General features: G+C 43.7%; 1 long non-coding RNA gene across 1 annotated transcript; it reads right to left on the minus strand.

Moving 5' to 3' along the window:
* Window positions 1-455: 455 nt before the first annotated feature.
* On the minus strand, window positions 456-24,823 carry LOC118995273 (uncharacterized). The gene is made up of 3 exons (XR_005068241.1): window positions 24,743-24,823; window positions 16,531-16,536; window positions 456-568 (listed from the first exon to the last, which is right to left on the minus strand). It is a non-coding gene; the product is annotated as an uncharacterized LOC118995273 (long non-coding RNA).
* Between the last annotated feature and the right edge of the window lie 2,100 nt (window positions 24,824-26,923).

A 26,923-nucleotide genomic window follows, 5' to 3' on the forward strand; every position in this document is an offset into this window, starting at 1 on the left:
CAGCAGGTCTGTGCAGAGCACAGTTATTTCACAACCATGTGGAGTATTATTCTCCAGCCTTGGAGATGAGGACACTAAGACTCAAAGGGGTTAACTCGTTTGTCCACAGACACGACCAGTGAATGAGGTGCACACGCAGGCGGGGGTTTTGTGCGGGGGCCTCTGACCCAAGGCCCCCGCTCTTTGTGCTGTGTCATCTACCCCAGCAATGCCAAACCACATAACAAAAGGACTCCTCTTTATCAAAAGTTATTCTCCTCCAAATTCATCAAGATATGCATACACATTTCCTTCTCAAAAACATGGAAAACAGATTCTCTCAGGAGGCAGTTGTACTAGAAGCCTCTGCTGTGAGAGAAAGGCCCTCCTCAACTTTGGAACAGTCTCCACTCCAGGATCAGTGATTACTGCGGCACTTTAGTGTGACTGAAGTGTGACCTGTCAACAATGTCCCGGCCCGCAGAAGAGGCTAACCCCTGTGGGTGGTAACCAGGATCTGTGATGCTGCAGGTATCTTCCCAGGTGTCCTCCCAGGACCAGCAGGCTAAGGCATCTCTGGGAACATTTCCTTCCCCGATAGGATGGGATGGCAGAAGAGATGCTCATGGGAGGAAGAAGAGGAGGAGGATGGGACAGGGGCTTGGTCACGCTGAAGGGATCTTGGTGGCAGGTTCTTGTTGCCCAAGCAGCTGAGAACCCACAGGCCCAAAAGGCCAGAGGAGCACAAGATAGAATAGCTGTGTTCAGTGCTGGGACAGCTGGACCGCAGGCCTCAGCTCCGAACAACACAAGAGCTCTTCAGAGTCACATTCCCAGACCTGCCCCAGAAACTGACTGGGAATCCCAGGACTGGAGGTCTCAGTGACTCTAATGAGCAGAAAAGTTGAAAGCCTGGGAGTTAGGACTTCAAGGGAAGGTCAGTTCTTTAAAATCACAAATATTTATTATGGGCTTTGTACATGCCAGACCTTAAGCAAGTCACAGGAAAGAGGGATGAGCGAGAGACAAGACCTGGTCCTCAGAGCTTATAGCTCAAGAGAGGAAACAGACATTAGATAAATGAACATACACGGAAAAATCTATGCCTTTCTCTCCCCTAGAATCAAGTCTGCTGGCCCACAGCTGGATACAGTGAATTTCTTAGGGCCCAGAAACGTGGATCTACAAAGTACGAGGAGCTGCATTTCAAAAAGTCATAACCCGAAAGGAGGAAAGCACCCTCTTGTGGTCCTCTGGGTGGTGGCACCTAAAAGAACCTCGGGTTCTAACGGGTAGGAGTGTGTGCCGCTGAGCGGGCTCCGTGAGGCAGGCAGCCCTAAAGCAGCCAGGGGTGTCGGCGGAGCCCGGTTTCCTTCGGTCATAAACCTCTCTTTGTGGTGTCGAATCAGCCACTTTGTGAGAAGAGATTTTCCCCGTGCCGACTGCTTAGTGGTTCTGCTCCAGGACCCCTGGGCTCTTTGGTGTGGAGTCAAGTGACTGCAGTCAAAGCATTGACCCGGTCCGTTCCCACTCCCCCCACACATCTAACACTCAGCGGGGCTGGGAACAGAGAGGTGATTCAACAGCATGCAGTGAATAAATACACGAGCTGCGCTCCCCCGTCCAGCTGGACATTGCCTGCTCTGTGGGATCTGGGGAAGACTGGACAAATAGTCACAGTGGTTGAAAACCTGCATGTTCTGAAAATAAATGACTTCTTAAAGGTAAAATACAGTCTATGTCCCTCCTAAGACTCTCTGTGAAAAGGATAATATTCAGAAGGGACACACTTTGTGCTTGGAACTCGGCCTGGTACAACTCGATCTGCAGTAGAGTAACATGTAAATTTATGGTAATAAATTATATTATTTAAATGAAAGTATAAAAATACGAGTTGCTCACTCATATTCAACTTTCGTGAATGCTGACACTTGCTGAAGAACACGAAGGTCTGGTTTGTATCCGGCCCCGAATACCAGCGTGAACCACAGGGGCCCAGGGATGGTTGGTTTCAAGTGTGCAGATTGGAAGCCTCGTCCAACACCAGCTCGGTGCACTTAGCATTTGCAGCACGCCTCCTCCACTCGAGAAGCTCAGGGCAGGGCACTGGGTGGCAAGATGGCACTGACAAGACCACTCAGCACTGTTTCTCAGAGGTTACTAGGGAAGAGGGCCCCAAGAAGCCAGAGGACAAGGGAGTAGACTAGAGGGTACAATGGAACAATCAGAAGGCCAAGAGAGAGAAGCACAGGATGAAAAAAAAAATTCAAGGAACAATTTGCTGCAGTACTTAAGCCACAGAATCCGAAGGTAAGCAACCCAGTCTGTAGCCTCTGAAGGAGGGAAGTGATCTTGGGACATGTTGATTACGCCGCTAACTCTGAAGCTCAGGAAATACTTCACTGAATTAAGAAATACCAGGGTCTGAGAAGTACCTCTGGCCAAAGGTTTAATCCATCCTGGCCAAAAAGACCACAGCACCAAGAGGGAGGTGGCTGGCTAACAGTCTCTGACTGCACCGCCATCGCCCGTCACTGGATTCCACCTCTGGAGCTGAGTCCCCTCCGCTCACCACATCTGGCTGAGCTCAAGGCATCGGATTTAATGCCTATACTTGTGGATGTGTGTGAGGGAGCTACTGCTGACCAGAGAAGCAGCTTTAGGTACCTCCAAGTAAGTCACATAACGTCCTCGCTAGTAATGATAACTTTGGAACCCTATCTCAGGTGTGCTGCATGCAAAAATCCTGCATTACTCCCAACCACCATCCCCATGAAACAGATGGGAGGAGTGGAGAAAGGGATTAGCTTTGCAGTTACAAACTCATAGGTCTGAACTCTAGGTTTGTCAGTAGTGGCTGTGCAAACTCGAGCAAGTTTGTTTACCTCTCTGAGCTTGCATGTCCTCAGGATTAAATGCAGATTACAATAGCATCTACCTCATAGGGTTATATATAGCAAGAACAGAATGAGTTGATATATGTAAATCTCTTAACAAATGCATGGAAAATAATAAGCTTTCAATAATTTTTTGGAAAAAATGTTTTGAGTTCAAAGACATCATTTGACTTCTCTTAGATGACACAGAGGGAACCCAATACCATTTGCTCTTCATTATCATGGTGGGTTTTAATGACTACTTGTATCACATATTATTTGTCCTTTCATCTAGTCTATATTAGTAAATGTGTTAAAATTTAAAAAGACCCTGTTTTAACTCTCCTAAACATTTCAACCTCTTTGGAGAAATAGTTATCAATCATCATTCTCTGTTCACAACCACTCAAGTGTTTAGACCAAATGTCAAGTGTTTAGACCTGTAAACATTGAAATAATTTTGCCAGTAAAACTTCATGAGTTTCCTCATAAAATGTTTCAATTAACTCCATTTTGCTAGCTGTGATCTTAACCCTTAAAACAACTAGTGGTGTTTTGGTTTTCTCTTTAATCAAAATTAAACTATCCTGAGGACAGGAGTGGGGCTCCCACTGCCTGCATATCCTACTATCCAATAATCAGCAGGGCAGAGAGCCTGCGGACATGTCTTATATCTGCCCGATCAGGTATCTCTCTTCCACCATTAAACACAACTATGATAACCTGTAGCTCGGGAAAAGGAAACACACTGAGTCTACGTCTCAACCTAAAGTCCAGGACTTACAATATCATAGGAAAATTTTCTCAATCAGAGCAACTACTTTGAGGCCAGTGTGACAACTTCAGAGTGCAAAGAGTGAACCCGCCTCCTTGAGTTACCAGACCCACCATTCTCACCAGTCGGGGCACTGAGGTGAGAGCCTTCACACAGTTAACGATGGTGTAACCTAAATCTCGTCAGCCTGCGGGTTCAGGTGAGACGTCTCTGACAGCAGTATCTCTCCTTCCACTCACCGGGTTTGAATAGTGAAGGACTGAACACCACCACCCTTCCCCAGACTTTCTAGCTACATGTCCACTTGTGTGACTGTGGACAGTCCTTCTATGACCTTCACTCTGTCCACCCTTCACACTACACTTAAAGTCACACAATACAGCCCCTTACCAGTCTGTGGAAACCCTAATTCATTACCTAGAATTCTGGGTCTCACGGTCACGAACCTGTAGACCTATTGGATGCCACAATGGTTCCCTTCAGTGCTGACATGACCTCAGCCTACAGTGGTCCTAGAGTGTGCAGGAGGGGATGCCACAGTTCCGGATGTCGTCGTGTCCGACAAGCCCACACATGTCATGACATTGTTGCTAGACACACGTGCTCCAGAGTCAGACCACCTAGCAGGGCATCGCCACTCTAATACTTACTGACTCTGTGAACTTGGGTAAATCACTGAACCTGTCGGGGCCTCAGTTGCCTTATCTGTCCATAAAATAGGGATGATACTATTGTCCCAAAAGGCTTATTGTAAGGGGTGAATGGGATAACACACGTAAAACCTGGCCCATAATAAAGACTCAATAAAGGTTCACTCTTGTCATCCTGGAGGACGAACCACTGCAGAATTATTTACCGACTGGCTGCTATATCAGGCAGGGACACCCTGAAAGTAAATCCTTATTTTTCCTAGGCATTATTCCGGTTCATATCTCATAATTTAATATTCACGATAGCCTGTTCTCACAGTTTTTATAGGCTCATGGAAGTTATTTACCCAACGTTAATTTGTCTACATAAAAGAACAGCCAGTGGTGATCCAAAGCCTCTGTTTTCTGCACCAAGTCATGGTGCCTCTCATGCCTCACAAGACTCGAGACCTTTTCACTGGTGTCCTAATTACATTCAAATCAACTACACACTCAGCAGGCTTAATCTACAGTCCAGAAGGCTGCCTGATGCCTGCCTGCTTCAGCTTCTGTCCACAGTTCAGAAGGACACAGCCCTCCATGCTGCTGCTGGATTATCGCCTTTGAAGTTTTATTTACTTTGAAGGCAACAAGGATGTGTATTTTCAAAGTTACTGTCTATGACCCTCAGGCTCTGATGACCTCCCAGCAGGAGCCTGGGGGTGGGTTCATCTAAAAGACTTGGAACCCATAGCTTTCCCAAGTCTCTCTGCAGGGGAAGACTCTAAATCCAGTACTTCTTTCTGAGACACTGACTTCCTGGACTGGCGTTGGGGCCTCGTGTTTGGAGGACAGAGGGAAGGGTGTTGGACAAGGTCTGAGGGGCTTCTTTCAGCCTCCGGGACTCTCCCTAGGGACGAAGGCGGAGAATTCAGGCCCAACCCTCAAGGCTCCACCTACTCTCCGCTCTGTGCTCAATGACCTCCTTCCTCTGTGCTGCCTGCTGAGTCCTTGCCCATCTGGAAGTGCCTCGTTGCTACTTCAGGGGACAAGACCTTCCCTGAATCTGCCTGTGCCTTTCCACAGAAAACCGCACTGGAACACCGCTGTGAGAAATTTCTTTGGAATCCCGCCTTCCCGTGTCTGTATTGTCTTAAAAGCAAGGAACGAGGGTTTCGGCCCATCTCATTGCTGAAGGCAGAATGTGTCCTACCATAAACGAGTACATTCACAGTAGATGTGGCTCCTCTTTTTCCTCTCCAAAACTGTTACCACTACAAGGATACCTCGGCATTTGCCAACTTAGGATTCAGGAAACAGCAAATAGAGACAACACGTTCCTTGGAGCTCCCCTGGCCTTGCATGTTGCCCCGTTATTATTTTCTAAACCATTTGTTTTCCCATCTGTCTCCCCTATCAGTCGGTGAGCACCTTAATTAGTGGGCAGACCTTGTTTTGTTCATCTTTTGTAGCCTGAGCAAAATTCTCAGTTTTTGAAATATAGTAGTTCAACAAATGGAGGAGCTTACATGGTTGGGTGGCTGGATGGACAGAGAGATGGAACCTCACAGACTTTGTGAAGAAACAGGTATTCGAGTAACTCTAACCTGAATTTCCTTCTGCAAAAGAAGTTAGACGCTGGAGGGGCTGACTGCCTGGCCACTGCACTGGTCAGCAGCTGTCCTCAGAGGGAGCCGCGAAGCCGCAGAGATCGTCCACTCTGCGTAAGGTGACACGTCTCGATTAAAATTTTAAAAGGAAGAAAAGGAAAGTGTAGCCTGTGTACCGCTTACTTGAAGGTCACAACATATGCAAGAGGCTGATGTTTTCTCTTACTCGCTGCTGAAACGTATCACATAACCTGTGCCTACTGAGGGATCAAGTCTGGAAAGGGGCTTCCTATCTGTGAATTCCTGGTAGCTGGCCTTATTAACATCTTGGGACACTAATGTCGCCTCTAACCCAATTATCCGTGCTATTTTCAACCACAGATTGAGTCATCACCAACTCAGTCCAAAGACAAAAATAAAACAATCCCAGGAAAATTCTAGAGGCATGCCCATCAAAAAGGGGTATGACCTTCAGAAGGCTGACAGAATGCTTGCTCAAAGTCCAGGCATTCTCTGCTCCTCGCAGACTCAACCAGATGCTCAACTCTCACTGTATTTGCAATCTCAAATTCCTCACTCACCCCCACCTGCTTGGCAAAAGACTTTCCCCAACGGAACCTGCCACAACCTGCAGAAGGAACTCCATCTACTCAGAAATACTGCTTTGACAGTGGTCATGAGCAAGTCCTGCCAGGTGTTCACATGTCATGAATACCAGTCATGTTTGGTTATTTATACCACAAAGTCAGGTTGATGCAATATTGACTCTTACGGGTTGCTTCTCTGGCCTCAACATTGCATTTCAATTCACATCACAGACTAATCAGACACACTTAAAGTAGAACCTTTAGCTCAAATTTTCAAGAGGGAGAGAAAGCAGAAGAAACAGAAAATGTATTGAACACCTACAAAGGCCAGGCCTTGCACTGGGAGCTTTACTTACGTTACCTCTTGCTTCCCACCGCAATCCTACGAAGGAGGTATTATTATCCCCCTCCTACAGATAAGGAAACACAACCTCTGGAGGGTTGAATATCCTGCTCGGGTGAGCGGTAAAGCCAGGATGGGAACTAGGGCCGTGTGAACCCAAACTCCATGTTTGTCTTCACTACCAGGTCCAAACTCCCCTCACGCCGCCTCGGGGGAGCAGGAGAGCAAGAATAAGGGTTTGAATGGCACAGATTCTGCAGTCAGGCTTCCTGGGTGTTTAATCCGCTCATCGCTTCCTAGGTGTCTGACCTCATCAAGTTAGTTAACCACTTTAAACCTCAGTTTCTCCATCTTTAAAAAACAGAGGTCATTATAATGCTACCTCCTAAGTTTTAAATATGCAACAATAACTATGACTATTTTCTTTTCCACCAAATCTTTTCACCTGTTAAACAGAATAATAATAATAATAAAGCTAATATCTACTAAATACTTACTCTAGACCAGGTAGTATGCTGAGGGTTTTACATCAATTATATCATTTAATTCTAACGACAACCCAATGAAATAATGGTAGCTCACACTTCTTGAGCACTCACTATGTATCAAGAACTGTTCTAAACCCTCTACTCATACTAACTAGTAAGTAATGGAGGCAAATGATGTTGATGCACTAATTTTACAAATAAGAAAATGGAAGCTCAGAGAGGGTAGGTGAATATCCTACGGTCACACAGCTGGGAAAAGACGAAGCCATGTTAAGAACTCAGGCAGCCAGACTTAGGAATTCACAGTCTTCATCTTGACTCTCATGTTTCTGGGCCTGGGCTGGGATGAGAAGAAATGTCTGATGCAGCACCTGTGCTTAAAGCGCTCCCAAACGCACTGAAGCTGTGAGACCTGCACATTTAGCAAACGAGGATGCCATAATGCTCCGTAGCCAAATATCCTAAACAAGAAAAAAAAAAAAACCACAGTGGCGGCCACGGCAGATAAACAAGGGAGTGCGGATGGGGCTCCAGGGAAGTTGCGTGGTCTCACTGAGCCCCGTGGGATGGGGTGGTCACAGTGAGGTCAGGGAAGCGCGCGAGCCCCAGGGGTGCAGCCAGCGTGGAGACGGACATGAGAGCGGTGTTTGGGGAAGCACGAGAAGACTGATGTGACAAAAAACGAGTTTCACGTTGGAAAACAGAAATAAAATGAGACGTGAAGGAAGGACAGACTACAGAAGACCCTTGACAACAGTCTACAAAACGGGGCTGTCAGGGATAAGAGGCAACAGAAAGCATGAGGTCCTTGAGGAGGCGCATGCCCGGCAAGAGCGAACTGTGCAGCCTGGCTTAGTGTGGGGGCCGCAGAGAGCCAGGGAGGAGGCTCCAGCAGGCACCCCAGCAGGAGGAAATGAGAGCCCTTCGTGACAAGAGTGATGGCAGCAGGAGACCGAAGGGAGGGCCCAATCAGAGACACTGGGAAGACAGGATCAATGGGGCTTAGTGATAGACGGATACAGGAGACGCTGAGAGCTCGGTGGACATCACAGCCCCGGACCAGGCTCTGTTAATGACTGACTGACACATCACAGATGCTGAAGGCATGTTTGTGCCCTGGCTGGGTGGCTCAGTTGGTTGGAGTGTCATCCCATACACCAAAAGGTTGCGAGTTCAATTCCCAGACAAGGCAGAAATCTACTGACACTTTCTCTCTCTCTCTCTCTCTTTTCAATAAACATATCTTCAGGTGAAAATTAAGAAAAAAACATATTTGTCAAATAAATGACTCACCTATCTTCCAGTCCAGGCTCTCAACATGAATAAACAGATTCTGAAGCTTGTGTGAATTAACCAAAATTATGTGAATGGCAGAATCTAAACTAGATCCCCAAGTCCTGACAACTACTCCAGACTTTTTTCTGCTCTAATATATTCTAAGTATGGAGTATCTTGGGGACCAATCATGTTGATATTAATAACAGAAACCGAGGTTTGGGGAGAGATTTCTGGGGTTCTTGGATAACAGTAATTTGGTTTTGGACATGTAAACACTGACATGATGACACCAGTTCTCATTAGAAATGTCCTGTAAGAGGTTTTTAATCAGGAACTAGAGTAAAGGTGAGAACTAATGACTAGAGACAGACAGGTAGATAGATTTCAGAATCATTGACATAAAACTATTAGCTAAAGGCATGAAAAAAATAAAGGCATGAGAAACATACTTTTGTAGTATCATGACTAAGAAATGTTTTGGGTGTTCCGTTACTTTAATTCAGTATTTTTTAGTCTATTGGAGGGTTGTTAAACAAGCAGTGCACTTCACTGCAATCAACACGTAAATGTTAACATCACGTCACTTGCTCTTGATCTGCCTGTGCACCCCGTGACTCAGGGGCTGCTGGGTTGGCCAGGCTACATCAGTGCCAGCCGGGACTCCACCTCTGTCTCTCTTACCATCTATATTCTGTAATTTAGTTGTATCTTGCCAACTATTATTTCCAAAGGCAAAGCAAAAAGTCTCAAAGCTTTTCTGAGACTTGCGGAATATTCCTACGCCATAAATGAAGCAGAGGCCTTGAGTGTGTTCGCTGCCTCCTCAGTGGTGAGTCGGCCCACTTAGCCCTCGCCCGAGTTTACCTACTCCGCACCTGCCCTTCCCGGACGTGCTCTGTGCAGCGGTCAGTCATTCCTTTCCCTCTACACTGTCAAAACTCTCAACATACTCCAGGCAGAGCAGGTGGCACATTGTTTTGTAACTGCTTCTGTGTATATCTCTGCAACTGGTCAATGTGTGTCCGTAAAAGTAAACCTTTTAATCTTCCTCATTTTCATGCTATCAGTGCTGGTGCATGGCAGAAATTCAATTCATTTTGGTTGAAATCTTTTAACATCTGAGCATCAGAAGAGTCAGGGCAATCAATGTTGATAGTAGTTCAAGGGAAGAAGAGACCATGTCCACACAGGTTCATTCCAGCAAGAGGGAGAAATTCTTTCCTGATCACAGAAACCCACAGAAGGGCAAAGAGCTAGGGAGTGGAAATGAGTATAGGGCATGTGGAAGGAGGAAACCAGTTTCACTGGAGCAGAACAGCAGAAGCTGGATAAATAGAGAGAGAGAGAAAGTTGGGTAGGTTGGGTGGGATCGGATTGTAGAGAGTCTCATAGGGGTATGAACGAGACTTGGCATCTCAGTTTCCTATTGCGGCTGTAACAAATTGCAACAAAGTTGGTGGCTTAAAACAATGTGTTGTAATTTATTATCTTAACAGTTCTGGACACGGGAAGTTGGAAATGGGTATCACTAGACAAACCGAGGCTGCATTCCTTTCCGGAGGCTTCCGTAGCGGCCACTTTCCTTCCTTTTCCAGCTTCTTGAGGCTGCCTGCATCTTTGGCTCATGGCCTCTTCCAGGTCCAAAGCCAGCAGTGGTTGGTCTTTCTCACACCAGTGTTCTCTGTCTGACACTTTCTTCTGCCTCCCTCTTTCACTTTTACAAACACTGTGGTTACCTTGGGCCCTCAGATAATCCAGGGTAATCTTCCCTTTGCAAGGTCAGCTAGTTAGCAATACTAATTTCAAGTGAAATTAAATTCCCCTTCGCCATGTAATCTAACATATTCACAGGTTCCATAGGTTGGGGCACACCCAGCGGGGCATTCTTCCGCCTACCCTGCTCAGCATGGAACAGGCGGTCTCTGTCCCTTAAACTGCAAACGCGGTGATGATTGCATGGAGTTCTAGACTGAGCGGCTCTAAACTGCCCTCTACAAAACTTGGCCCGGCTGACTCACGTTGGGGATTCGTTTTGCTATTGTCTTTGTGCATACGCACAACAAGATTTTTTAAATAGCAGATATACATTAGGTGCTTTGTTCACATTCATATAGACAGACAATCAAAACATTTGAATTCTTCTCTGTGGATAGTGGGCCCTAAGAAATGGCCCAGTTGTCATATGATGGGATGCCCACACGTGTAACGTTTTGGACAACTTTAATTCACCTGTTAACCTGGTGGTGGTGGGATTGCCATGATGCCAACAGGGCTGTGTGAGTCTTTCTCCTCTGCATGACACTCATTAACAATGACAATACAACTGGTCTGAACAGTCATCATCCTTCTCAGTGCTCAGAATTTCAGAGAAGTTATCCTTTTTCTTTCAGAATTATGCCTCTGGGATTAGCAGCTACAGGATCATTATGTGAAATTAAAATAAGAAATCGTTTCCCAGCATCAGTGAAGGACACAAGGACATTTATAAATATAATGATCTATTTTAAAAAACAGTCAAACTGTTGGTTTTCATATATGCAAACTGTAAATTCAAAGATGCTGCCGTGAGGTTTGCTGACGTTGACTGTACCTTGAAAGCACAGTGACCACGTCTGCATTCACTCACTCACCCTTTAAACAGTGTCATGTAAAGGCCCAGGTGCCAGAGACTGGTCTGGCACAGGAGCTCAACAGAAACAAGGCAGCCTCCGCCCTCACGCAGCTGTCAGCGAGCGACAGGCTGTCCACCGGTAACAAATGCGTTAACGCACAAGTCATCTGTCAGGTAATGAAAAGTACTCTGAGTTGAAAGAAAAAACAGTACAGGGTGCAAAGAGAAGGAGAAGGAATGCTATTTTAATTAGTGTGGTCATGGAAGGTCTGAGCTGATATGTGAATAAATGTGAAGAGTGTGAAAAATGAGAAAAGGGTGAGCACGCCAATTTGATTCAATGAACAAATGTTAATTAAGCACGGACTATCAAGGGGCCAGAAATTGTTTCGGTGCTGGGGATAAAACAAGAATAAAGACCTTACCAGGGTCAGGACAAGCCTGAAGAGAAACAGTAAAAAAGTATATGCACCCCAAAATAAGAGTTTTATTAATAAATGGCTCCTACCAAATACATTTACCTTCTATTTGATGAGTGAAGTACAAAATCTTGAGTAGAGGTCAGCTTAACTACCCGCTTCCTAGATCTATGGTTTTAAAATGTCTTGCAACAGGATCATTTGTTTAAACAAAGTCTCATGTGGAATTCCAACACATCAAACACATAAAAGTGATCTGTCCATTGAAGGATTTGCGGATTTCTCATTGCCCCTCCCTAGACCGCCTTCCCTCAAAAGTCTGCACCCTGTTGTGCAGTGATGGTAATTTCTTAGTGTTGATCATCGTCCCATGGTTGTGGGAAATGTGAACATTAGGAAAAGCTGGGTGAAAGATACATGGGAACTCTACGTGCAGTCACCCTCTGTTTCCTCAGGTTCCACATCTGAGGATTCAACCGAACATGAATGGAAAATATTTGGGGGGGAAAACTTACATTGTTGCTGATGTATACTATGTAGTTAGGCCTATGACGATTGTGTCTGTAGTGAACATGTTCGTACTTTTTTCTTGTCATTTTGCCCAACATATTATAATAACTACTTACATACCATTTACATTATTGTTAGGTACTGTAAGTAATATAGAAATGGTTTAAACTACACAGGAGGGTGTGAATAGGTTCTGTGTGGATACTAGACCATTCGCACACAGGGGACCTGAGCATCTGTGGATTTTAGTGTCTGCAGGTGGCCCTAGAACCAATCCTTTGTGGGTACCAAGGGGTGACTGTAAGAGTTTTGCAACTCTAAGTCTAAAATTATTTCAACTTAAAGATTTGAAAGACAAAAATCCTTCTATCCACGTAGGGTATTGGTGGTGGGGGTGCATCACGTGAGGCCATTAACCCTGCCCATTAGCCTTGCCTTGACAACTTAGACTACTTATACGAGACCTTTGGAAAAGGGTATCCTTGCTCTGGCTGGTATAGCTCAGTGGACTGAGCTTGAGCCTACAAACTGAAGGGTCGCCAGATTGATTCCCGTCAGGGCACATGCCTGGGTTGCAGGCCAGGTCCCCGGTAAGGGGTGTGTGGGAGGCAACCACACATTGATGTTTCTCTCCCTCTCTTTCTCCCTCCCTTCCCCTCTCTCTAAAACTAAATAATCTTAGAAAAGAAAAGAAGAGAAGAGAAGAGAAAAGGGCATCCCTTTCTGGGTAGCCTGGCCTGCCTTTTCATACACTTAATACCAGAAAATTCTTCCTTATGATTCTTTAAACCTTCCATGCTCTGGCAAAACCCCACATTTTCAAGTGTTGTCATCAACAGAGAATCAAATTGCCTTCTACAAAATAATACTTTATGATGCATTCACAGGCCATATACTTTCCCGCTACCTTTCTTTCTGTAACTTGAAAGCAATGCTTTCACCTTTCCTCACAGGTCTTCTTTTTCCATTTTTGAATCATTCAGGGCACTCTCCACCTTTAGGTTCCTTTCAATCTTCTTAAACTATGGTGGCCACAGCTTATCATTGGACTTTTTAAAATAAGGTAATAAGTAGAAATGAAATTAAAAGACAAGCCAGTCAGCATCAAATACCTTGGGTGAGAGGAGTGTATTATCACTCAGATTCATAGACAATATTCCTATGCAGACATTATTGCTGTAACAACCTCACCACATCACTGTACTTTGTTTTCTCTTACACAGTTTTTCTGCACTGCCTGTGGCATTGTTAAGTCAAGTGCCCCAGGCATCTGCTCCTAACCAATAGGCAGCCAGACTGGGAACTTCAAGTTCTAGCCAGTCAAACCACCAAAAGGCTCTCTCCCCAAGAGACATACTCCCTGGATCATATAAAGTAAAAATTCATTCTGAAAGCATTTACTTGACATCACCGAACAATAAAACATGTGAACTGACTGAGCATGTGACCTTGTTTGTTGAACTCCCCATGCTTTAGCTGCCTGCCTGAAAAAGTGAGGATAAGCATGTTTACCCACTTGGCACGGGTGTCACAAGAGCTGATTAATGCTTAGAAGTCACCATCTGATCAGAGGCTCTCTGGTGGCACTGCCCAAGCCACCACAGGATGCCTGGTCCCTCAAGGGCCCTCCCTTGAAGCCCAGCACCCTGACTGCAGGGGCCTTGCTGTGGCCCATCACTAGTGCGTGACGCAACTCCACTTTCAGACATGCATACCGAATGCCAGGAAGGCTATCACCAAAGCTGAAAAGCAGTTTTTCTAATGCTGCAGGCTCATGCACAAGGCACCAAAATAGCACTAGAAATACTATACCCATATTGCTTTATCCTAGACATCTGACACTTGTAAAGCCGATGCCAAATTTCTTGTCACATATGTGTCTGGAAGCCTTCGTGCTGAGAGGCATTTCTTATCTTCTGACATTTCAGAGAGAGCTGCATGAAGCTAGGAAAGCACAGACCCTCCTTCAAAAAGGCATGTGGCAAATGCAAGCATTCTTTCTAGGTGACCTCCACAGCCCTCACTGGAGAAGATCCAAGACACCCTCCGGCACATCTGTAATCCTTAGGATGTTTCAAATGTCTGAATGCACTTCTTCCAATCAGTAAGTGCTGAACAGCCCAGCTCTCCAAGGTCATCTGGAAATGATATGCCCATTAGCCAAATGAGGAAATGCTACTGCAGGCAAACCGACCGTAAGATCAAACAATCCTCGGGGGTGCCGGGGCCCAAATACTCTCTCTCTGGTGACGCAGGCCACATCTAGCTACTCAAGGCAGGCTTCAGTTGACTCTAATTACTATTGTGACATAGTCCCCCCAAGCAGAAGCTAGCTAAGATTTTTGCCCATGATACAACAGTAGATAATTTCTAGTGATTCCCTTGTTTTCTGATCTTGCCTATACAACCTGCCTGACAGAATAGAGACCATACAGACCCCAAATCCAGCCACCAGGAAACAGGGGTTTCCAGTAGGAGAGTCCCCAAAGCAGCATGTGTCAGAATAACCTGGTTTTACACGCAAATTCCTGGGCCCTATTTCAGACCCCTCAATCAGAACTCCTGGCAAATGAGATCCAAGAATCTGCATTTTTAACAAATTCCCCACACAGTCTTCTTTTCAGCTTTTCATTCTCCCAGATAATTTTTCTACACACTTAATGTTTTTAAAGTCTGACAGAAATTTCAAGTAAATTAACACAAACCCTCAGCTTGTGGGGAGCATTTCTGGCCACAGGCCTATACTTAGTGGCCATTGAGTCATCTACCGTAAACTCGCCTACAGGCAAACTCTGACTGCACTCAAGGGGAGGGGACACATGGCATGCCTCCTCCCTCTGCGGGCCTCACTGTTCGTGCCCCTCGCTTGGAAGGGAGAGCTACCATATGATGCTTCTGGCACCCGTTCCCTTGTAGTACTGAACTTTTTGTATTGGTTTTTCATTGCTGCTGTAACAGATCACCAGAAACATGCTACAAATTTATTATCTTACACTTGGGTAGGTTAGAGCTCCAGCCTAGGTCTTACAGGGCTGCAATCAAGGTGTGAGCAGGGTCACTTCCTTTCCAGAGGTTCCGGAGGAGAATCCATTCCTTTGCCTGTTCCAGCTTCCAGAGGCCGCCCATAGTTCTCGGCTGGTGGCCTCTCCCTCCATCTGCAGAGCCAGGAACACTGCCTCTCTGATCACTCTTCACATTTCCTCTGATGCTTCTCTTCTGCCTCCCCCTTGCACTTGGAAGGACCCTTATGATTCACTGGGGTCACTCCAATAATCTTCCCATTTAAGGTTCCTAATCTGTGATTAAATCTGCAAAGTCCCTTTTGCCATGTAAGGTAACATTTCACAGGTTCCAGGGGTTAAGATGAGGACATCTTTGGGGGACCATTATTCTGCATACCACACTTTTCATATGTAATATAAAGGATGTCTTCTTTTGGGTTCTCCCAAAGGTAGACCTGGCACCAGGATTTCAGTGCAAGTCCCAGAAAGCCAAGGAAAGAAGTGGAGAAGTCACACAGCAAGGGAGAAGAGCGAGTCAGTGAGTTTCGGAGCAGGACAGCACTACGGGCGATGGACTGAACTCTTCCGAGGACTGGGGAGAACACACATCTGAATAGTCACACCACGGGGCAAACAGACTGGGGCATTTTTCTACTAATTGCCATCATTTATTGTTTAGGGGTCACACAAGCTCCCTGGCGCGTCCAGTGACTCCGGCTTCCCTAACCGTGGAGAGATCTATAGCCAGGGAATGGTGCTGGCCAAAACCCACGGAGGCCATAAGCTTGTTCCACCCGCGGGGCCTGCAGAGCGGGCCAAGGGGATGACAGCAACGGACCCAGGAGCATGGGTTTTGAGGGAAGTGTGGCATTATGCACCAAAAGTTTAAATGCATGTATCCTTTGACTGGGCAATTCTACCTCCAGGGGATTATGGTAATATGCAGTGATGGTTTATAGTATTTTAAAGAACTGAAAACAATTTAAATTTCCATTAATAGTGGATTAGTTACATAAAGTAGAGTGATACAATTGAATATCCTGCTGTAATTAAATATAATGATGTCCATCTACACTTACTGATAAAGAAACCAATTCCTGACATACTTCTGAGTGAAAAAAAAACAGTTTACAATTAGTGAGTATATTATAAATCCATTTACATAAAATTATGTATGATAATATGTGTGTATATGTGCAGCAAAATGACAGGCAGGATGTTCATCAAAGCTAATGATTTCCTTTTTTGTTTTAATTATATTTTATTGACTATACTATTACAGTTGTCCCATTTTAATTACCCCCCTTAATTCCCCTCCTCCCTGTACACCCCCACCCACCAGCATTCCCCACCTCCTTAGTTCATGTCCATGGGTCGTGCATAGAAGTTCTTTGGCTCCTCCATTTCCCATATTATTCTTAACCTCCTCCTGTCTATTTTGTACCTACCATTTATGCTTCTTATTCTCTGTAATTTTCCCGCCATTCTTCATCCTCCCCCTCCCCACTGATAACCCTTCATGTAATCTCCATTTCTGTGATTCTGTTACTGTTCTAGTTGTTTACTTGGTTTTTGTTTTTTCTAGGTTCACCTGTTGATAGTTGTGAATTTCTTGTCATTTTATTGTTCATAGTTTTGATCTTCTTTTTCTCAGATATGTCCCTTTAACATTTTATATAATAAGGACTTAGTGATGGTCAACTCCTTTAACTTGACCTTATCTGGGAAGCACTTTATCTGCCCTTCCATTCTAAATGATAGCTTTGCTTGATAGAGTCATCTTGGCTGTCGGTCCTTGCCTTTCATGACTTTCCAGCCCCTTCTTGCTATAAGGTTTTGAGTATTTTTTCCTGCATTGTGCTAGACCCCGGGTTGTGCTGTCCATCTCACTCCCCAGTTGTTACTCCCAGTGAACTGGCATACAAATGCGGGATGCCCTGTCTGCCCGCTGCTGCCTCACCCTCCCAGCCCTCCAGTCACCACCGTGCCCACCCCAGTGCTCTAGCTACAGCCTCGCTACACGTTCTCTCCCCGGGCCGTCTCCGTTCCTCCTACCAGTCCGAATGAATATTTTGTCTTTAATTCCTTGTTATCTAACTTCTATACAGTTAGATTCTCTGGCAGTTCTGGTTGTTTTTTATTTTTGAATTTGTTGTTGTACTTCTTTTGTTCGTGCGAGGAAGCAAAGTGTATCTACCTGCACTTCCATCTTGGCTGGAAGTCCTAAAACTCTAACAGTTTTTAGGAAAAGAAATTATTCATCTTTTATATTTTCTCCTTCATACTTCTATAGATTACAAAAAATTGACAAATAATGCATTATTTATTATTTATCCAATATTAACCTATTACAAATATAATTTCCATTTAAAAAAAGAATTATAGTTGGTCCTAAAAGATAAGCTTCCTATTAGGTCTAATACAATAATGTTCAATGTTTTTATATATACTTCTCCATTTTAATACTACATCAGGCCAGGGACCAGGCATTACACAGAATACTTAGGGCACAGTTTAAACACAGCAGGTGCTTAATAAATGCTTACTTTTTAATGATTTCCATCGGTATGAAAGTCAGGAAAACAACACACGGAACAAACTGGGTCACAGTGAAATTTTCACACTGCGTGGAGATGGCTTCCTGGGGAGCGAGAGGCCCAGTGTGGCCTTATCAGGCAAGAGCCACCTGCAGGAGGCCAGGGCGGGGCTGTCTCGGCAGACACACCCGCACCGCCCCAGAGATGCTATCGAGAGGTGTACTCCCCTCAGGTAGAAGGGAAAAACAGTGGGAATACAGCGGTACAATTTGACAACATAAATGGGACAGTGGAACCTGCGTCAGTCTGTGAGAAAGTGACTCGACAGTTCGTCCCCTGACACCCTAGCCCTCCCTCAGAAACGGCAGTGCACTCCCAGGTATGGGTGACGATGGCAGAGACAGGCAAGCGGGAAGGGAGCCTCAGTGTGCCCACAGGGACCCAGGAGTGACGGTTAAGTGGGAGACTTCACAGTGCTCCCTCCAGAACCCATGCCCCTTTTGTAGCAAAATGAATTTTTTTCACCTGTCCAGGTTGCTCTTAGACTCTCCTTTTTGGCTCAGAAGCTGAATAATGAGCAGATAGAAAGCAAACAGAAAAAATGGACAAGTCCTAGTTGATTACGTATTAAAGAGCTGAGAGGTGGCAAGAGAAGGAAGGAGTTCACGTCAGATGGACGCCAAGGGGGTTTTCGGGATTGAGGGGTGTCAGTCGGAGATTCAGAGCTTTGGGGAGGCACCTGATGTCCATGTGGAAGGGGCAGAGGATGACAGGAAAGTATGGCAATTTTAAGATGCTTCTTATGTATTAAGAATACATGCCCCAGGCCTGACTGGTGTGGCCCAGTGGATTGGGCGGCATCCTGCAACCCAAAAGGTCACTGGCTCAATTCCTGGTCAGAGCACGTGCCTGGGTTGTGGGTCAGGTCCCCAGTTGGGGGTGTGCGAAAAGCAACCGACTGATGTCTCTCCCTCTGTCTCCCTCTCTTCCCCTCTCCCTAAAAATAAATACAAAAAAAAAATAAAGGAATGAATACCCCATACTAAAATCTACTGAATGGTAGGCTTTAAGGAGTGCACTGTCTGGTGTGTGAGATGTATCTCAATAAAGGTATTTTTTCTTTTTTTAAAGTATACCCTCCAGAAAAAAAAAACAATTTGGCAGTTTATCGAGAAACTAAAATAATATTTTAAGAACTCTATTTACTTCTTGGGTACCACACAGTTTCTTAGAATTCGTTCTCACACAGAGACCGAGCCATGAGGAACTTGAATAGTTTTGAGTTATAATAGATTAGAGAAAGGGTCCTTAAAGAGCCTCTAGTCAAAGCTCTCATTTCAAAGGTGAGGAAACGAAACTGGGAAAGTTAAGTCTAGTTTCACGGTCACCGAATAGCAAAGCTAGGGACTTCGGAGGTCTGGATGCAGGTCTTCAGAAAACTACCACCAGACTCCCATTCAATGCTCTTCCAGCTATTGTTTACAGAAAGGAACAATTCAAGGATAAGCACAATTGGAGCATGTAGTTATTATGCTCAGTCCAGTTTTTCTGGCCTTTAGAACAAATCAGTTTGACTGGCATCAGTCCAATCAGTTGCACACCATTGCCCAGCAAACGGCCAAGGCCATGGTGATTCAGCCATTCTGAGCCTGAAGAATAAGCAGTCATCACAATGACAACATCACCCTCAACCCCTTTCAAAGATCAACAGGAAAGTAACAATAGCTACCATTTATTGGGCACTTATTCATACATCAACTTGGGCAGGGCAGTCAGGGCCCTGTGACACTGCAGATAGAAAGTTCAATTTTTAAACAAGAATTTTAAAACTATTAGATGTTATTAAAGTCAATGACACTAATCTGGGCATCACATCAGAAATGTACAAAGTTAATTACGGGATCGAACCTCTGATGCTCTCTGGGTGCCTATCTGGACACTTTACATACAGCATCTCTCTTAATGCCCACAGTCATTTCATTACATGGGTATTAATCACCCCCTGGTTTGCAAATCCAAAAAACGAAGAACATGAGGGGAGCAGGACCAAACTAGTAAGAGACAAGTTCTGATGTCAATACAATAACCTTAGGGCTCAAAGAGGTTAGTCTTCATGATGTGACTTAAGGCTGTATCAAGAGTCCCCTTTTATTCCATATCTGATAGAGTCTCACCCTGATGCCTGTCATTCCATCATTAGCTTCATTAATTTGTGACTTAATTGCCCTTTATAGTCACCTATGGAATTTAAAAATACCTTAAGTACTGGTCAGAGTAGACAATGCTATGCCAAAGGACAAGCTAGAGTCTCCATGACCTGACATAGCAAAAGTATGTCTTGCTCATGCAAAGTCTGATGCAGGTGTTTAGAGACCTTTCAGGGGACCAGGGATGAGACAAGGAGAGCACGGAAGATGGTGCAGGACATTTTAAATGCACAGCATGCAGATCAGGTAGGCCCACGAGTGGAGTACATCCTTTCCATCCACAGTCTGCTGACCATCCTGCCCATGCAGGAGGCTGGGAAAAGCAGAGAAGCAGAGGGGTGGGGAAGATTACCCTGCCCACCACAGTCCTAAAAGAATTGCCGCTTTGGTCCCTACCTGTCAGCACGTTAGTTAACTAATGAGAGTTAGTAACAACAGGCATCAGTAGTGTGTAAGGAGTCTCTTCTTCAGGACAGGACCAGAAAGGAAGAGGGTCAGTGACAAAGACAAGTCACTGTCAAGTGTACATACTTGACACTTTTGCTGGGTTTTGCCTAACTTCAAAGATCTGTCTACTAAACCTCACTTTCTCTCCAGCACATTGCTCATGCTTCTGAATGCTTTGGTGGTGTGATGAATTAGACCTTACATTGTGAAGTTCTCTCAGAAACATCAGAAATAAAGCTGTTTGTTCATTTACTTCAAAGAGGCAAATAGGTATTTTGGGAGACACAACGAAATAAATAAATCTTTTCCTGACAAGTTGTCCGTAACAGAGCTCAATACATTGATATACTTTTTCCCATTAATTTCTACCATAAAACTCAACAACAGCAAAATAATGAATTGGCCCCAAAAGGTAACAATAAATCAAATTTAAAGATGCACAAAATTTTTAAACCACATATTTAAAGAAAAAACATAATTGTTTAAAACATTAACAATAACTAATAATACATGACCCGATTAAGCCAGAAACCTGGCTTGAAACCTCACTCAGTCTGGTCACCAGCTGCATTTGACTGTACCTCCAAAATGTCCCCGTCACGTTCATCATCTCCCCTTCATTCTTCTATCCCTAGTGTCCCTGCCTCAAACACTCTCACCTGGAAAATCACATCACCTGCAAGATGGTCTCCCTGAATTTGCTCTTGCTCACTCCTTCAAGCCCACCCCAGGCAGCAGTGAGCTTGAAACTGCAGGGTGCGAGGGAATCATCTGGAAGCTAGACGAATGTGCGATTCCCACGTTTATCCCACCCCCACCCCCACCTAGAGTTTCCTCCTGTGCTGCCTTCCTGATAAGCCCAGCATTTACCTTCGAAACTGAACTCAGTAAGTCATTTCCTTTGATAATTTCCTCTACTGTGCCACCATTGACAGAGTTAATGTGGTGCTGTTTTCTCTTTTCCTGCCTGCTCCTGACCTCTGTACACACTTTTATGACTTTTCACTTCATTTCCTTGTTTTATCTCTCTGCCTCGCATGCAGAAGGCACTGAACAGACATCACTGAACTAAAAATTGAGCTCCTTAGAAGGTAGCAACAATAAAGATTCCCCGTTGGATTATCTTATCCTTTCAGTTAAATATTTTAGTTCAGTTTAGTTTATAGCATTTTCTCTTTCCTACTTATCCAAATTAATTCTAAAAACACTTTTTAAAGCCTACTCTGCATGCCATTGTATTATATAATAGTGCTTCTCACAATGCTCTGTTTATGTGCTCAAACCTATACATATTGGCTTTGCGTTTTATTCTCTCATTTAACTAACAGTTTCTGCCCCAGTTAGGTAAGTTATTAGCACTTTAAAGGTTGTCTGATATTTTTTGAGATGCTTTATACTAGTAATGAATGTTTTCCTTCCAATATTTCCTTCCAAATAATATAGTATCAGGTAGTGTTAAAATTATCCCCATACATTTGTATTTCTACCTAATGGACTTCTTTAAGGAAGTGCTTGAGAAAGGTAATAGCAGCCTAATACTTGATCCATATCCCTAATCAATCAATAAGTTGCATGTGTGTGTGTTTAAAGATTTTATTTATTTATTTTTAGAAAGAGGATAAGGGAAGGAAACATGGACGTGAGAAAGAGAAACATCAATCAGTTGCCTCCACATGCCCCCAGTGGGGGACCTAGCCCACAACCCAGGCATATGCCCAGGCATATGGGAGTCAAACCGGGGAGACCTTTGGGTTCACAGGCTGGCACTCAATCCACTGAACCACATCAGCCAGCACCATGTGTGTTTAAATGCATGACCTAAGAACCTAATTCACATCCTGAGATGGACTGTAACTAACAGAAAGAATGGACCATTTTCTCTCTATATTTATCTCTGAATCTTTGTATTTAACTCAAAGACCTCCTCTGGATTCTGGAAGCAACCTCTAACAATTGAAAACATGGAATTAATAGTGTAGCCCAAATCATCCCTAAGTGAACTAAAACATCTCTTGTGTACACCTGTTCAAAAGTTCAGGTCATGAAGTCAAGCCTGTACATAACAATGCATTTAAATATTGCCGCCTTATACAATTTTTTATATATCTTTATTATGTAAATCTGTCTCTCAAAGGAGAAAATGCTGTCATAAAACAGACAGCAAAACTCAAACTTGTCAAAATACTGCAGTCTAAAATAATTTTCTAACAGAGAAAGACACTTTCTTTTTTTTTAGCAGAAGAGCGGAGCTCGTACAAATGTACTCTTTCTGACATCAAAACAGTAAGAATGACTACTCATCCTGTATTTGTATGGCTTAGAGTTATTTGGATGTGGTAAAAATATCTTCTCTAGCCATAAACCTGTAAATGTCCCCTACAAAGGGGAAAACTGTCCATCACAATTGACAGTAACACCCCTGACACTTCCAGACACCCACGCAACACAGTGCTGGGCAGTCGGAGAGCACTGTTAGCATTAACCAGAAAGAGGCACAGCGCACCCCATTCTCTGACCGAAGAGCAAATGTTCTCAATGCAGCCTTGGACCAAAACTCAGGACTGTCCTAAAAGATACACAATGTAAAGTTACAAACATGCTCCACGGAAAAATGAGAATTTTAATAAAGTTTAAAATCATTTGTAGGGTAGCTATAATTTTTTAAAAAACAGAAAATAAGTGTTGACAAGGATAGGAAGAAACTGGAACTCTCAGACATTGCTGGTGGGAATGCAAAATGGTGGCGATTTTTGGCAGTTCCTCAGTAAGTCAGACATAGAATTACCACAGAACCCAGCGATTTCACTGCCACGTACACACCCAGAAGGATCCAAATCAAGGACTCAAACAGATACTTACACACAAATGTTCATAGCAGCACTGTTTTCAACAAAGGATAGGAAAAACACAAATGTCCATCAACAGACGAATGTATAAACAAAATATAGTATATACACATTATGGAATATGCATCACCCTCATTAAGGAACAACACTAATAAATCTAGAAAACATTACACTAAGTAAAAGAAGGCAGACACAAAAGGCCACATATGGTATGACTTCACTGATAGGAAGTATTCAGAACAGGCAAATTTATAGGGACAAAAGACAGGTTCATGTTGCTGGAGGCAGTGGGGAAGGGAGGATGGGAGTGACCACTTAGTACGTCCTGCTCCCTTTTGGGGCAAATGAAAATGTCTGGTGCTGGCCTGTCATGACAGTTTCATGACATTGTGAATGTCCTAAATGGCACTGAATTGTACACTTCAAAATGGTGACTTTTACATTATGTGAATTTTACCACAATAAAAAAAATCACTTGCAACTAAATAATTTTGAATGATACAATTCGATTCTGAGATGTGCCACAGTAAAAAATACTTTTGATTAAAGAGTATTTATCAATACAAGCATCTATAAGTTGCTTGAATTATGAAATAACAGCCTCAGTGTAACTGTCCCATTTCTAAGTAAATTTACCATTGCGGTAGAATTTCAAATAATCTTGAAAATAGAAGATGTTTGGTGAGTGTTTGTTACATTGAATTGAAAAGACAGGAGGCTGAAAAGTCAAATAGCATAAACCCCAAATTCATAACTTGAGTGATGTAAGATCATTACAGATTTCTACAGTAAAATACCTGGAAGACCACGAAGTCTGTAAAGCCTGACAAAAACCCTAATGTCCTATTTGGAAAACCAATAAACTTTCAGCATTCCAAAGAATTACTGGCCTGTAGCATTACTCAGCATTATGTATAGATACAAAGATTCATCAACAAAATTTATGTGGGGTGCTTATTATATGCCAGGCATGATTCTAGGCACTGGAAATATGAAAGTTATTAAGGCAAGGTTCTTGCCCTAAAGAATCTGATGAATAAAATGGAAACCACGCATGTTTTACATACTGCAATTTTATGTATGCCAATAATGCCACTCAGCAACAGCAGAGGAATGTATGGCCAACCAGAGTCAACAGTAAGTGCAGATAAGTAACTTACTGCTATTGCCTTCCTAAGTGGTATTTAAAGCAAAGCACCAATAAATCAGTATCTTCATGTTATCCAGACAACTGCTAAGAAATATCATGCTGGATATTTGAGATGGTAATCACGTTCTCCTAAACTCTGAAGCTCTGTTTTATTCATGTTTTGTCTCCCTAATCAATAAGAGGGGTGGGTAAATGTCTCATTGTAGGCTGGTATTGCTAAGAAAGAAATGTTTTACACACACAACCCTATACTCGGCATTACTAAGGTCTTGAGTTCATGGATGGCAACCCTACCTTAGTGTATTTTGCCATCTGACTGTAGGCAAAATGCCCATCAGAACTATTTAAGAGCAATGAGAGAGTGACCTAAGATCTAAACACATATGAGTCAGTATAGTATAAATCGAACTCCCACACAGTGTGAAAATGCGAAGTATGAACTGCTTACCTGGTGTCCACTGCCCTTTTGACACAGCATAAGCTATGGTCCAAGAAACAGTTCTAACTTGATCTATTATCTTCATTTCACAGGTAGGGACTGGGGAGAGAAAATCTAGACTTACTATCTTGCCAGGCACTTTAGTAGGCATTTTTATATTTAACCTCACAAAACCCCAAATTAGTTTATTATTATCCACATCAATCCCATTTAAAACTTGCCCAAGTTCACCCAGCAACTAAAGTGGTGGCTGGGGAGGAGTCATTGGATCCAGGTTTAATTTCAAAGACTATTTTCTAGACAATTTTGCTCCATGATGTCATACTCCGTAGGCCATTCTTTAGAAGGTGATTTAAAATAATGGCTCTTAACCAGGGGTGCTTCTCAGAATTACCCTATGAGTTTTTTTCAAAATACATATACTGAGAGCCATACCCCAAATACATCATTCAAAAACTCTAGGACTAAGACCTGGGAATGTATATCTTAAAAATTCTTCCAAGTAGCCCTGGCTGCTGTGGCTCAGTGGATTGAGTGCTGACCTACAAACCAAAGGGTCACCAGTTCAGTTCCCAGGCAGGGCACATGTCTAGGTGGCAGGCTAGATCCCCAGTAGAAGACACATGAGAGTTAAACATGCATTGAAACAACCACGCATGTTTCTCTCCTTCTCTTTGTCCCTCCCTTCCCCTCTGCTAAAACTAAGTAAATAAAATCTTTAAAAAAACTATTTAAAGGAATTTTATCCATTCATCTGGTTAAGAAGCTCTGCCTTCAAGTACGCTGCTGGAGGAAAACTATTACATAATTCAAGAACACCTCACGCTGAAGAACATGAATCTCCAGATTCGAAGGGGTCAGCACGCGCCCGGCCCAACTGATGATGACAGAGCCACACTAAGGCGCCTCGTTACAAAATGTCACGACACTGAGAAAACGAACTCCAAAGAGCTTTCCTTGAAGTCACGGACGAAGTCTGCGGAGTGAGAACGGCTTTAGTCGTCTCACAACAACCCCGGGAGCTCGAAGGTACAGGGGCAACGGCTCCGGAATCAGAAGACATGACCCCAACCTAGAACTCTTCACCCGGCCAGACTATTAGTGAAATGCGAAGGTGAGATAAAAAGCATCTTCGGACGTGCAAGGTCTCAAGAAAATGACTTCTCACACACCCCTTTTCAGTAGGCACGAGACTGTGCTCCACTAAAATAAAAAAGTACCAGGAGCATCTTTAGAAAAAGTGAGACATGAGGCCCTTTCTTAACAAAGACGCCCACACGGAAGGGAGCGGAGGGGATCCCCAGACAGATGAAAAGCAGGACGCCAGGCTGACAGCTGTGTTAACTCTGCTGCTGTCCACTGCGAGCAAATATAAATAATATGAATACAAATGGGCGCGGCTGATTCCATGCAATTGGTTTATAAAAATAGGCAGCAGGCTGCACTTGGCACACAAGCCATAGTTTGCTGACCCCTGACAAAAAAGCACAGAGAAAGCGCGACAAATTCATAAACATGGAAATTATACATTCCAAGGAAAACAACAAGTTGTGTAGAGAAATAAATATTATTATGGCTCAGATAAATGGGAGTAATACTTACATAATCATAATAATGTAACTACTGATACTGATGCTACTAAAATCACTATATGTCTATGAAATAACTGTATTAGGAGAATGAAAGAAAGGGAAATATGCAAATATGTGATCAGTGCAGGGAAGAGGAGTGAAAGAAAGTTAAGTCCTCATATTTCATAATAGGAAATAACATCCAGAAGTAGCCAAGATGATGAACTTCTCAGTCCCAACTGAGACCAAACCTTGCAGAGTAAATAAAATGGGAGAAGGAAATGAAGTGCCAAGCCACCGTGGCCCAAGCGATGTTAAAGTTGTTATTCAAGACATCATTTGGCAATGCCCACATGGGGAACTCCAAGAAAGGAGAGACTGACACCAAAAAAGCTCTGATACTTCTCTCTCAACAACACAGAGAGATCTGATTCCTAAAAAGAGTTTATCTGCTAAGAACACAGACACTGAGACCGAGGCCACTAGAAAGACAGCCTTGGTGGTACACATCCCTTGCTAATTCTGGTAGAATATTACAGAAAGAGGGAAAACATCCCATAAACACCAGCTGATAAAGGCTCAGTACCTAAGACCAGACTTAGGGTAAATGCGCAAGATC

Source organism: Sturnira hondurensis, unplaced genomic scaffold, assembly GCF_014824575.4.
Source record: "Sturnira hondurensis isolate 20B ecotype Veracruz unplaced genomic scaffold, ASM1482457v3 Scaffold0010128, whole genome shotgun sequence".
In the NCBI taxonomy this organism is placed as follows: domain Eukaryota; kingdom Metazoa; phylum Chordata; class Mammalia; order Chiroptera; family Phyllostomidae; genus Sturnira; species Sturnira hondurensis.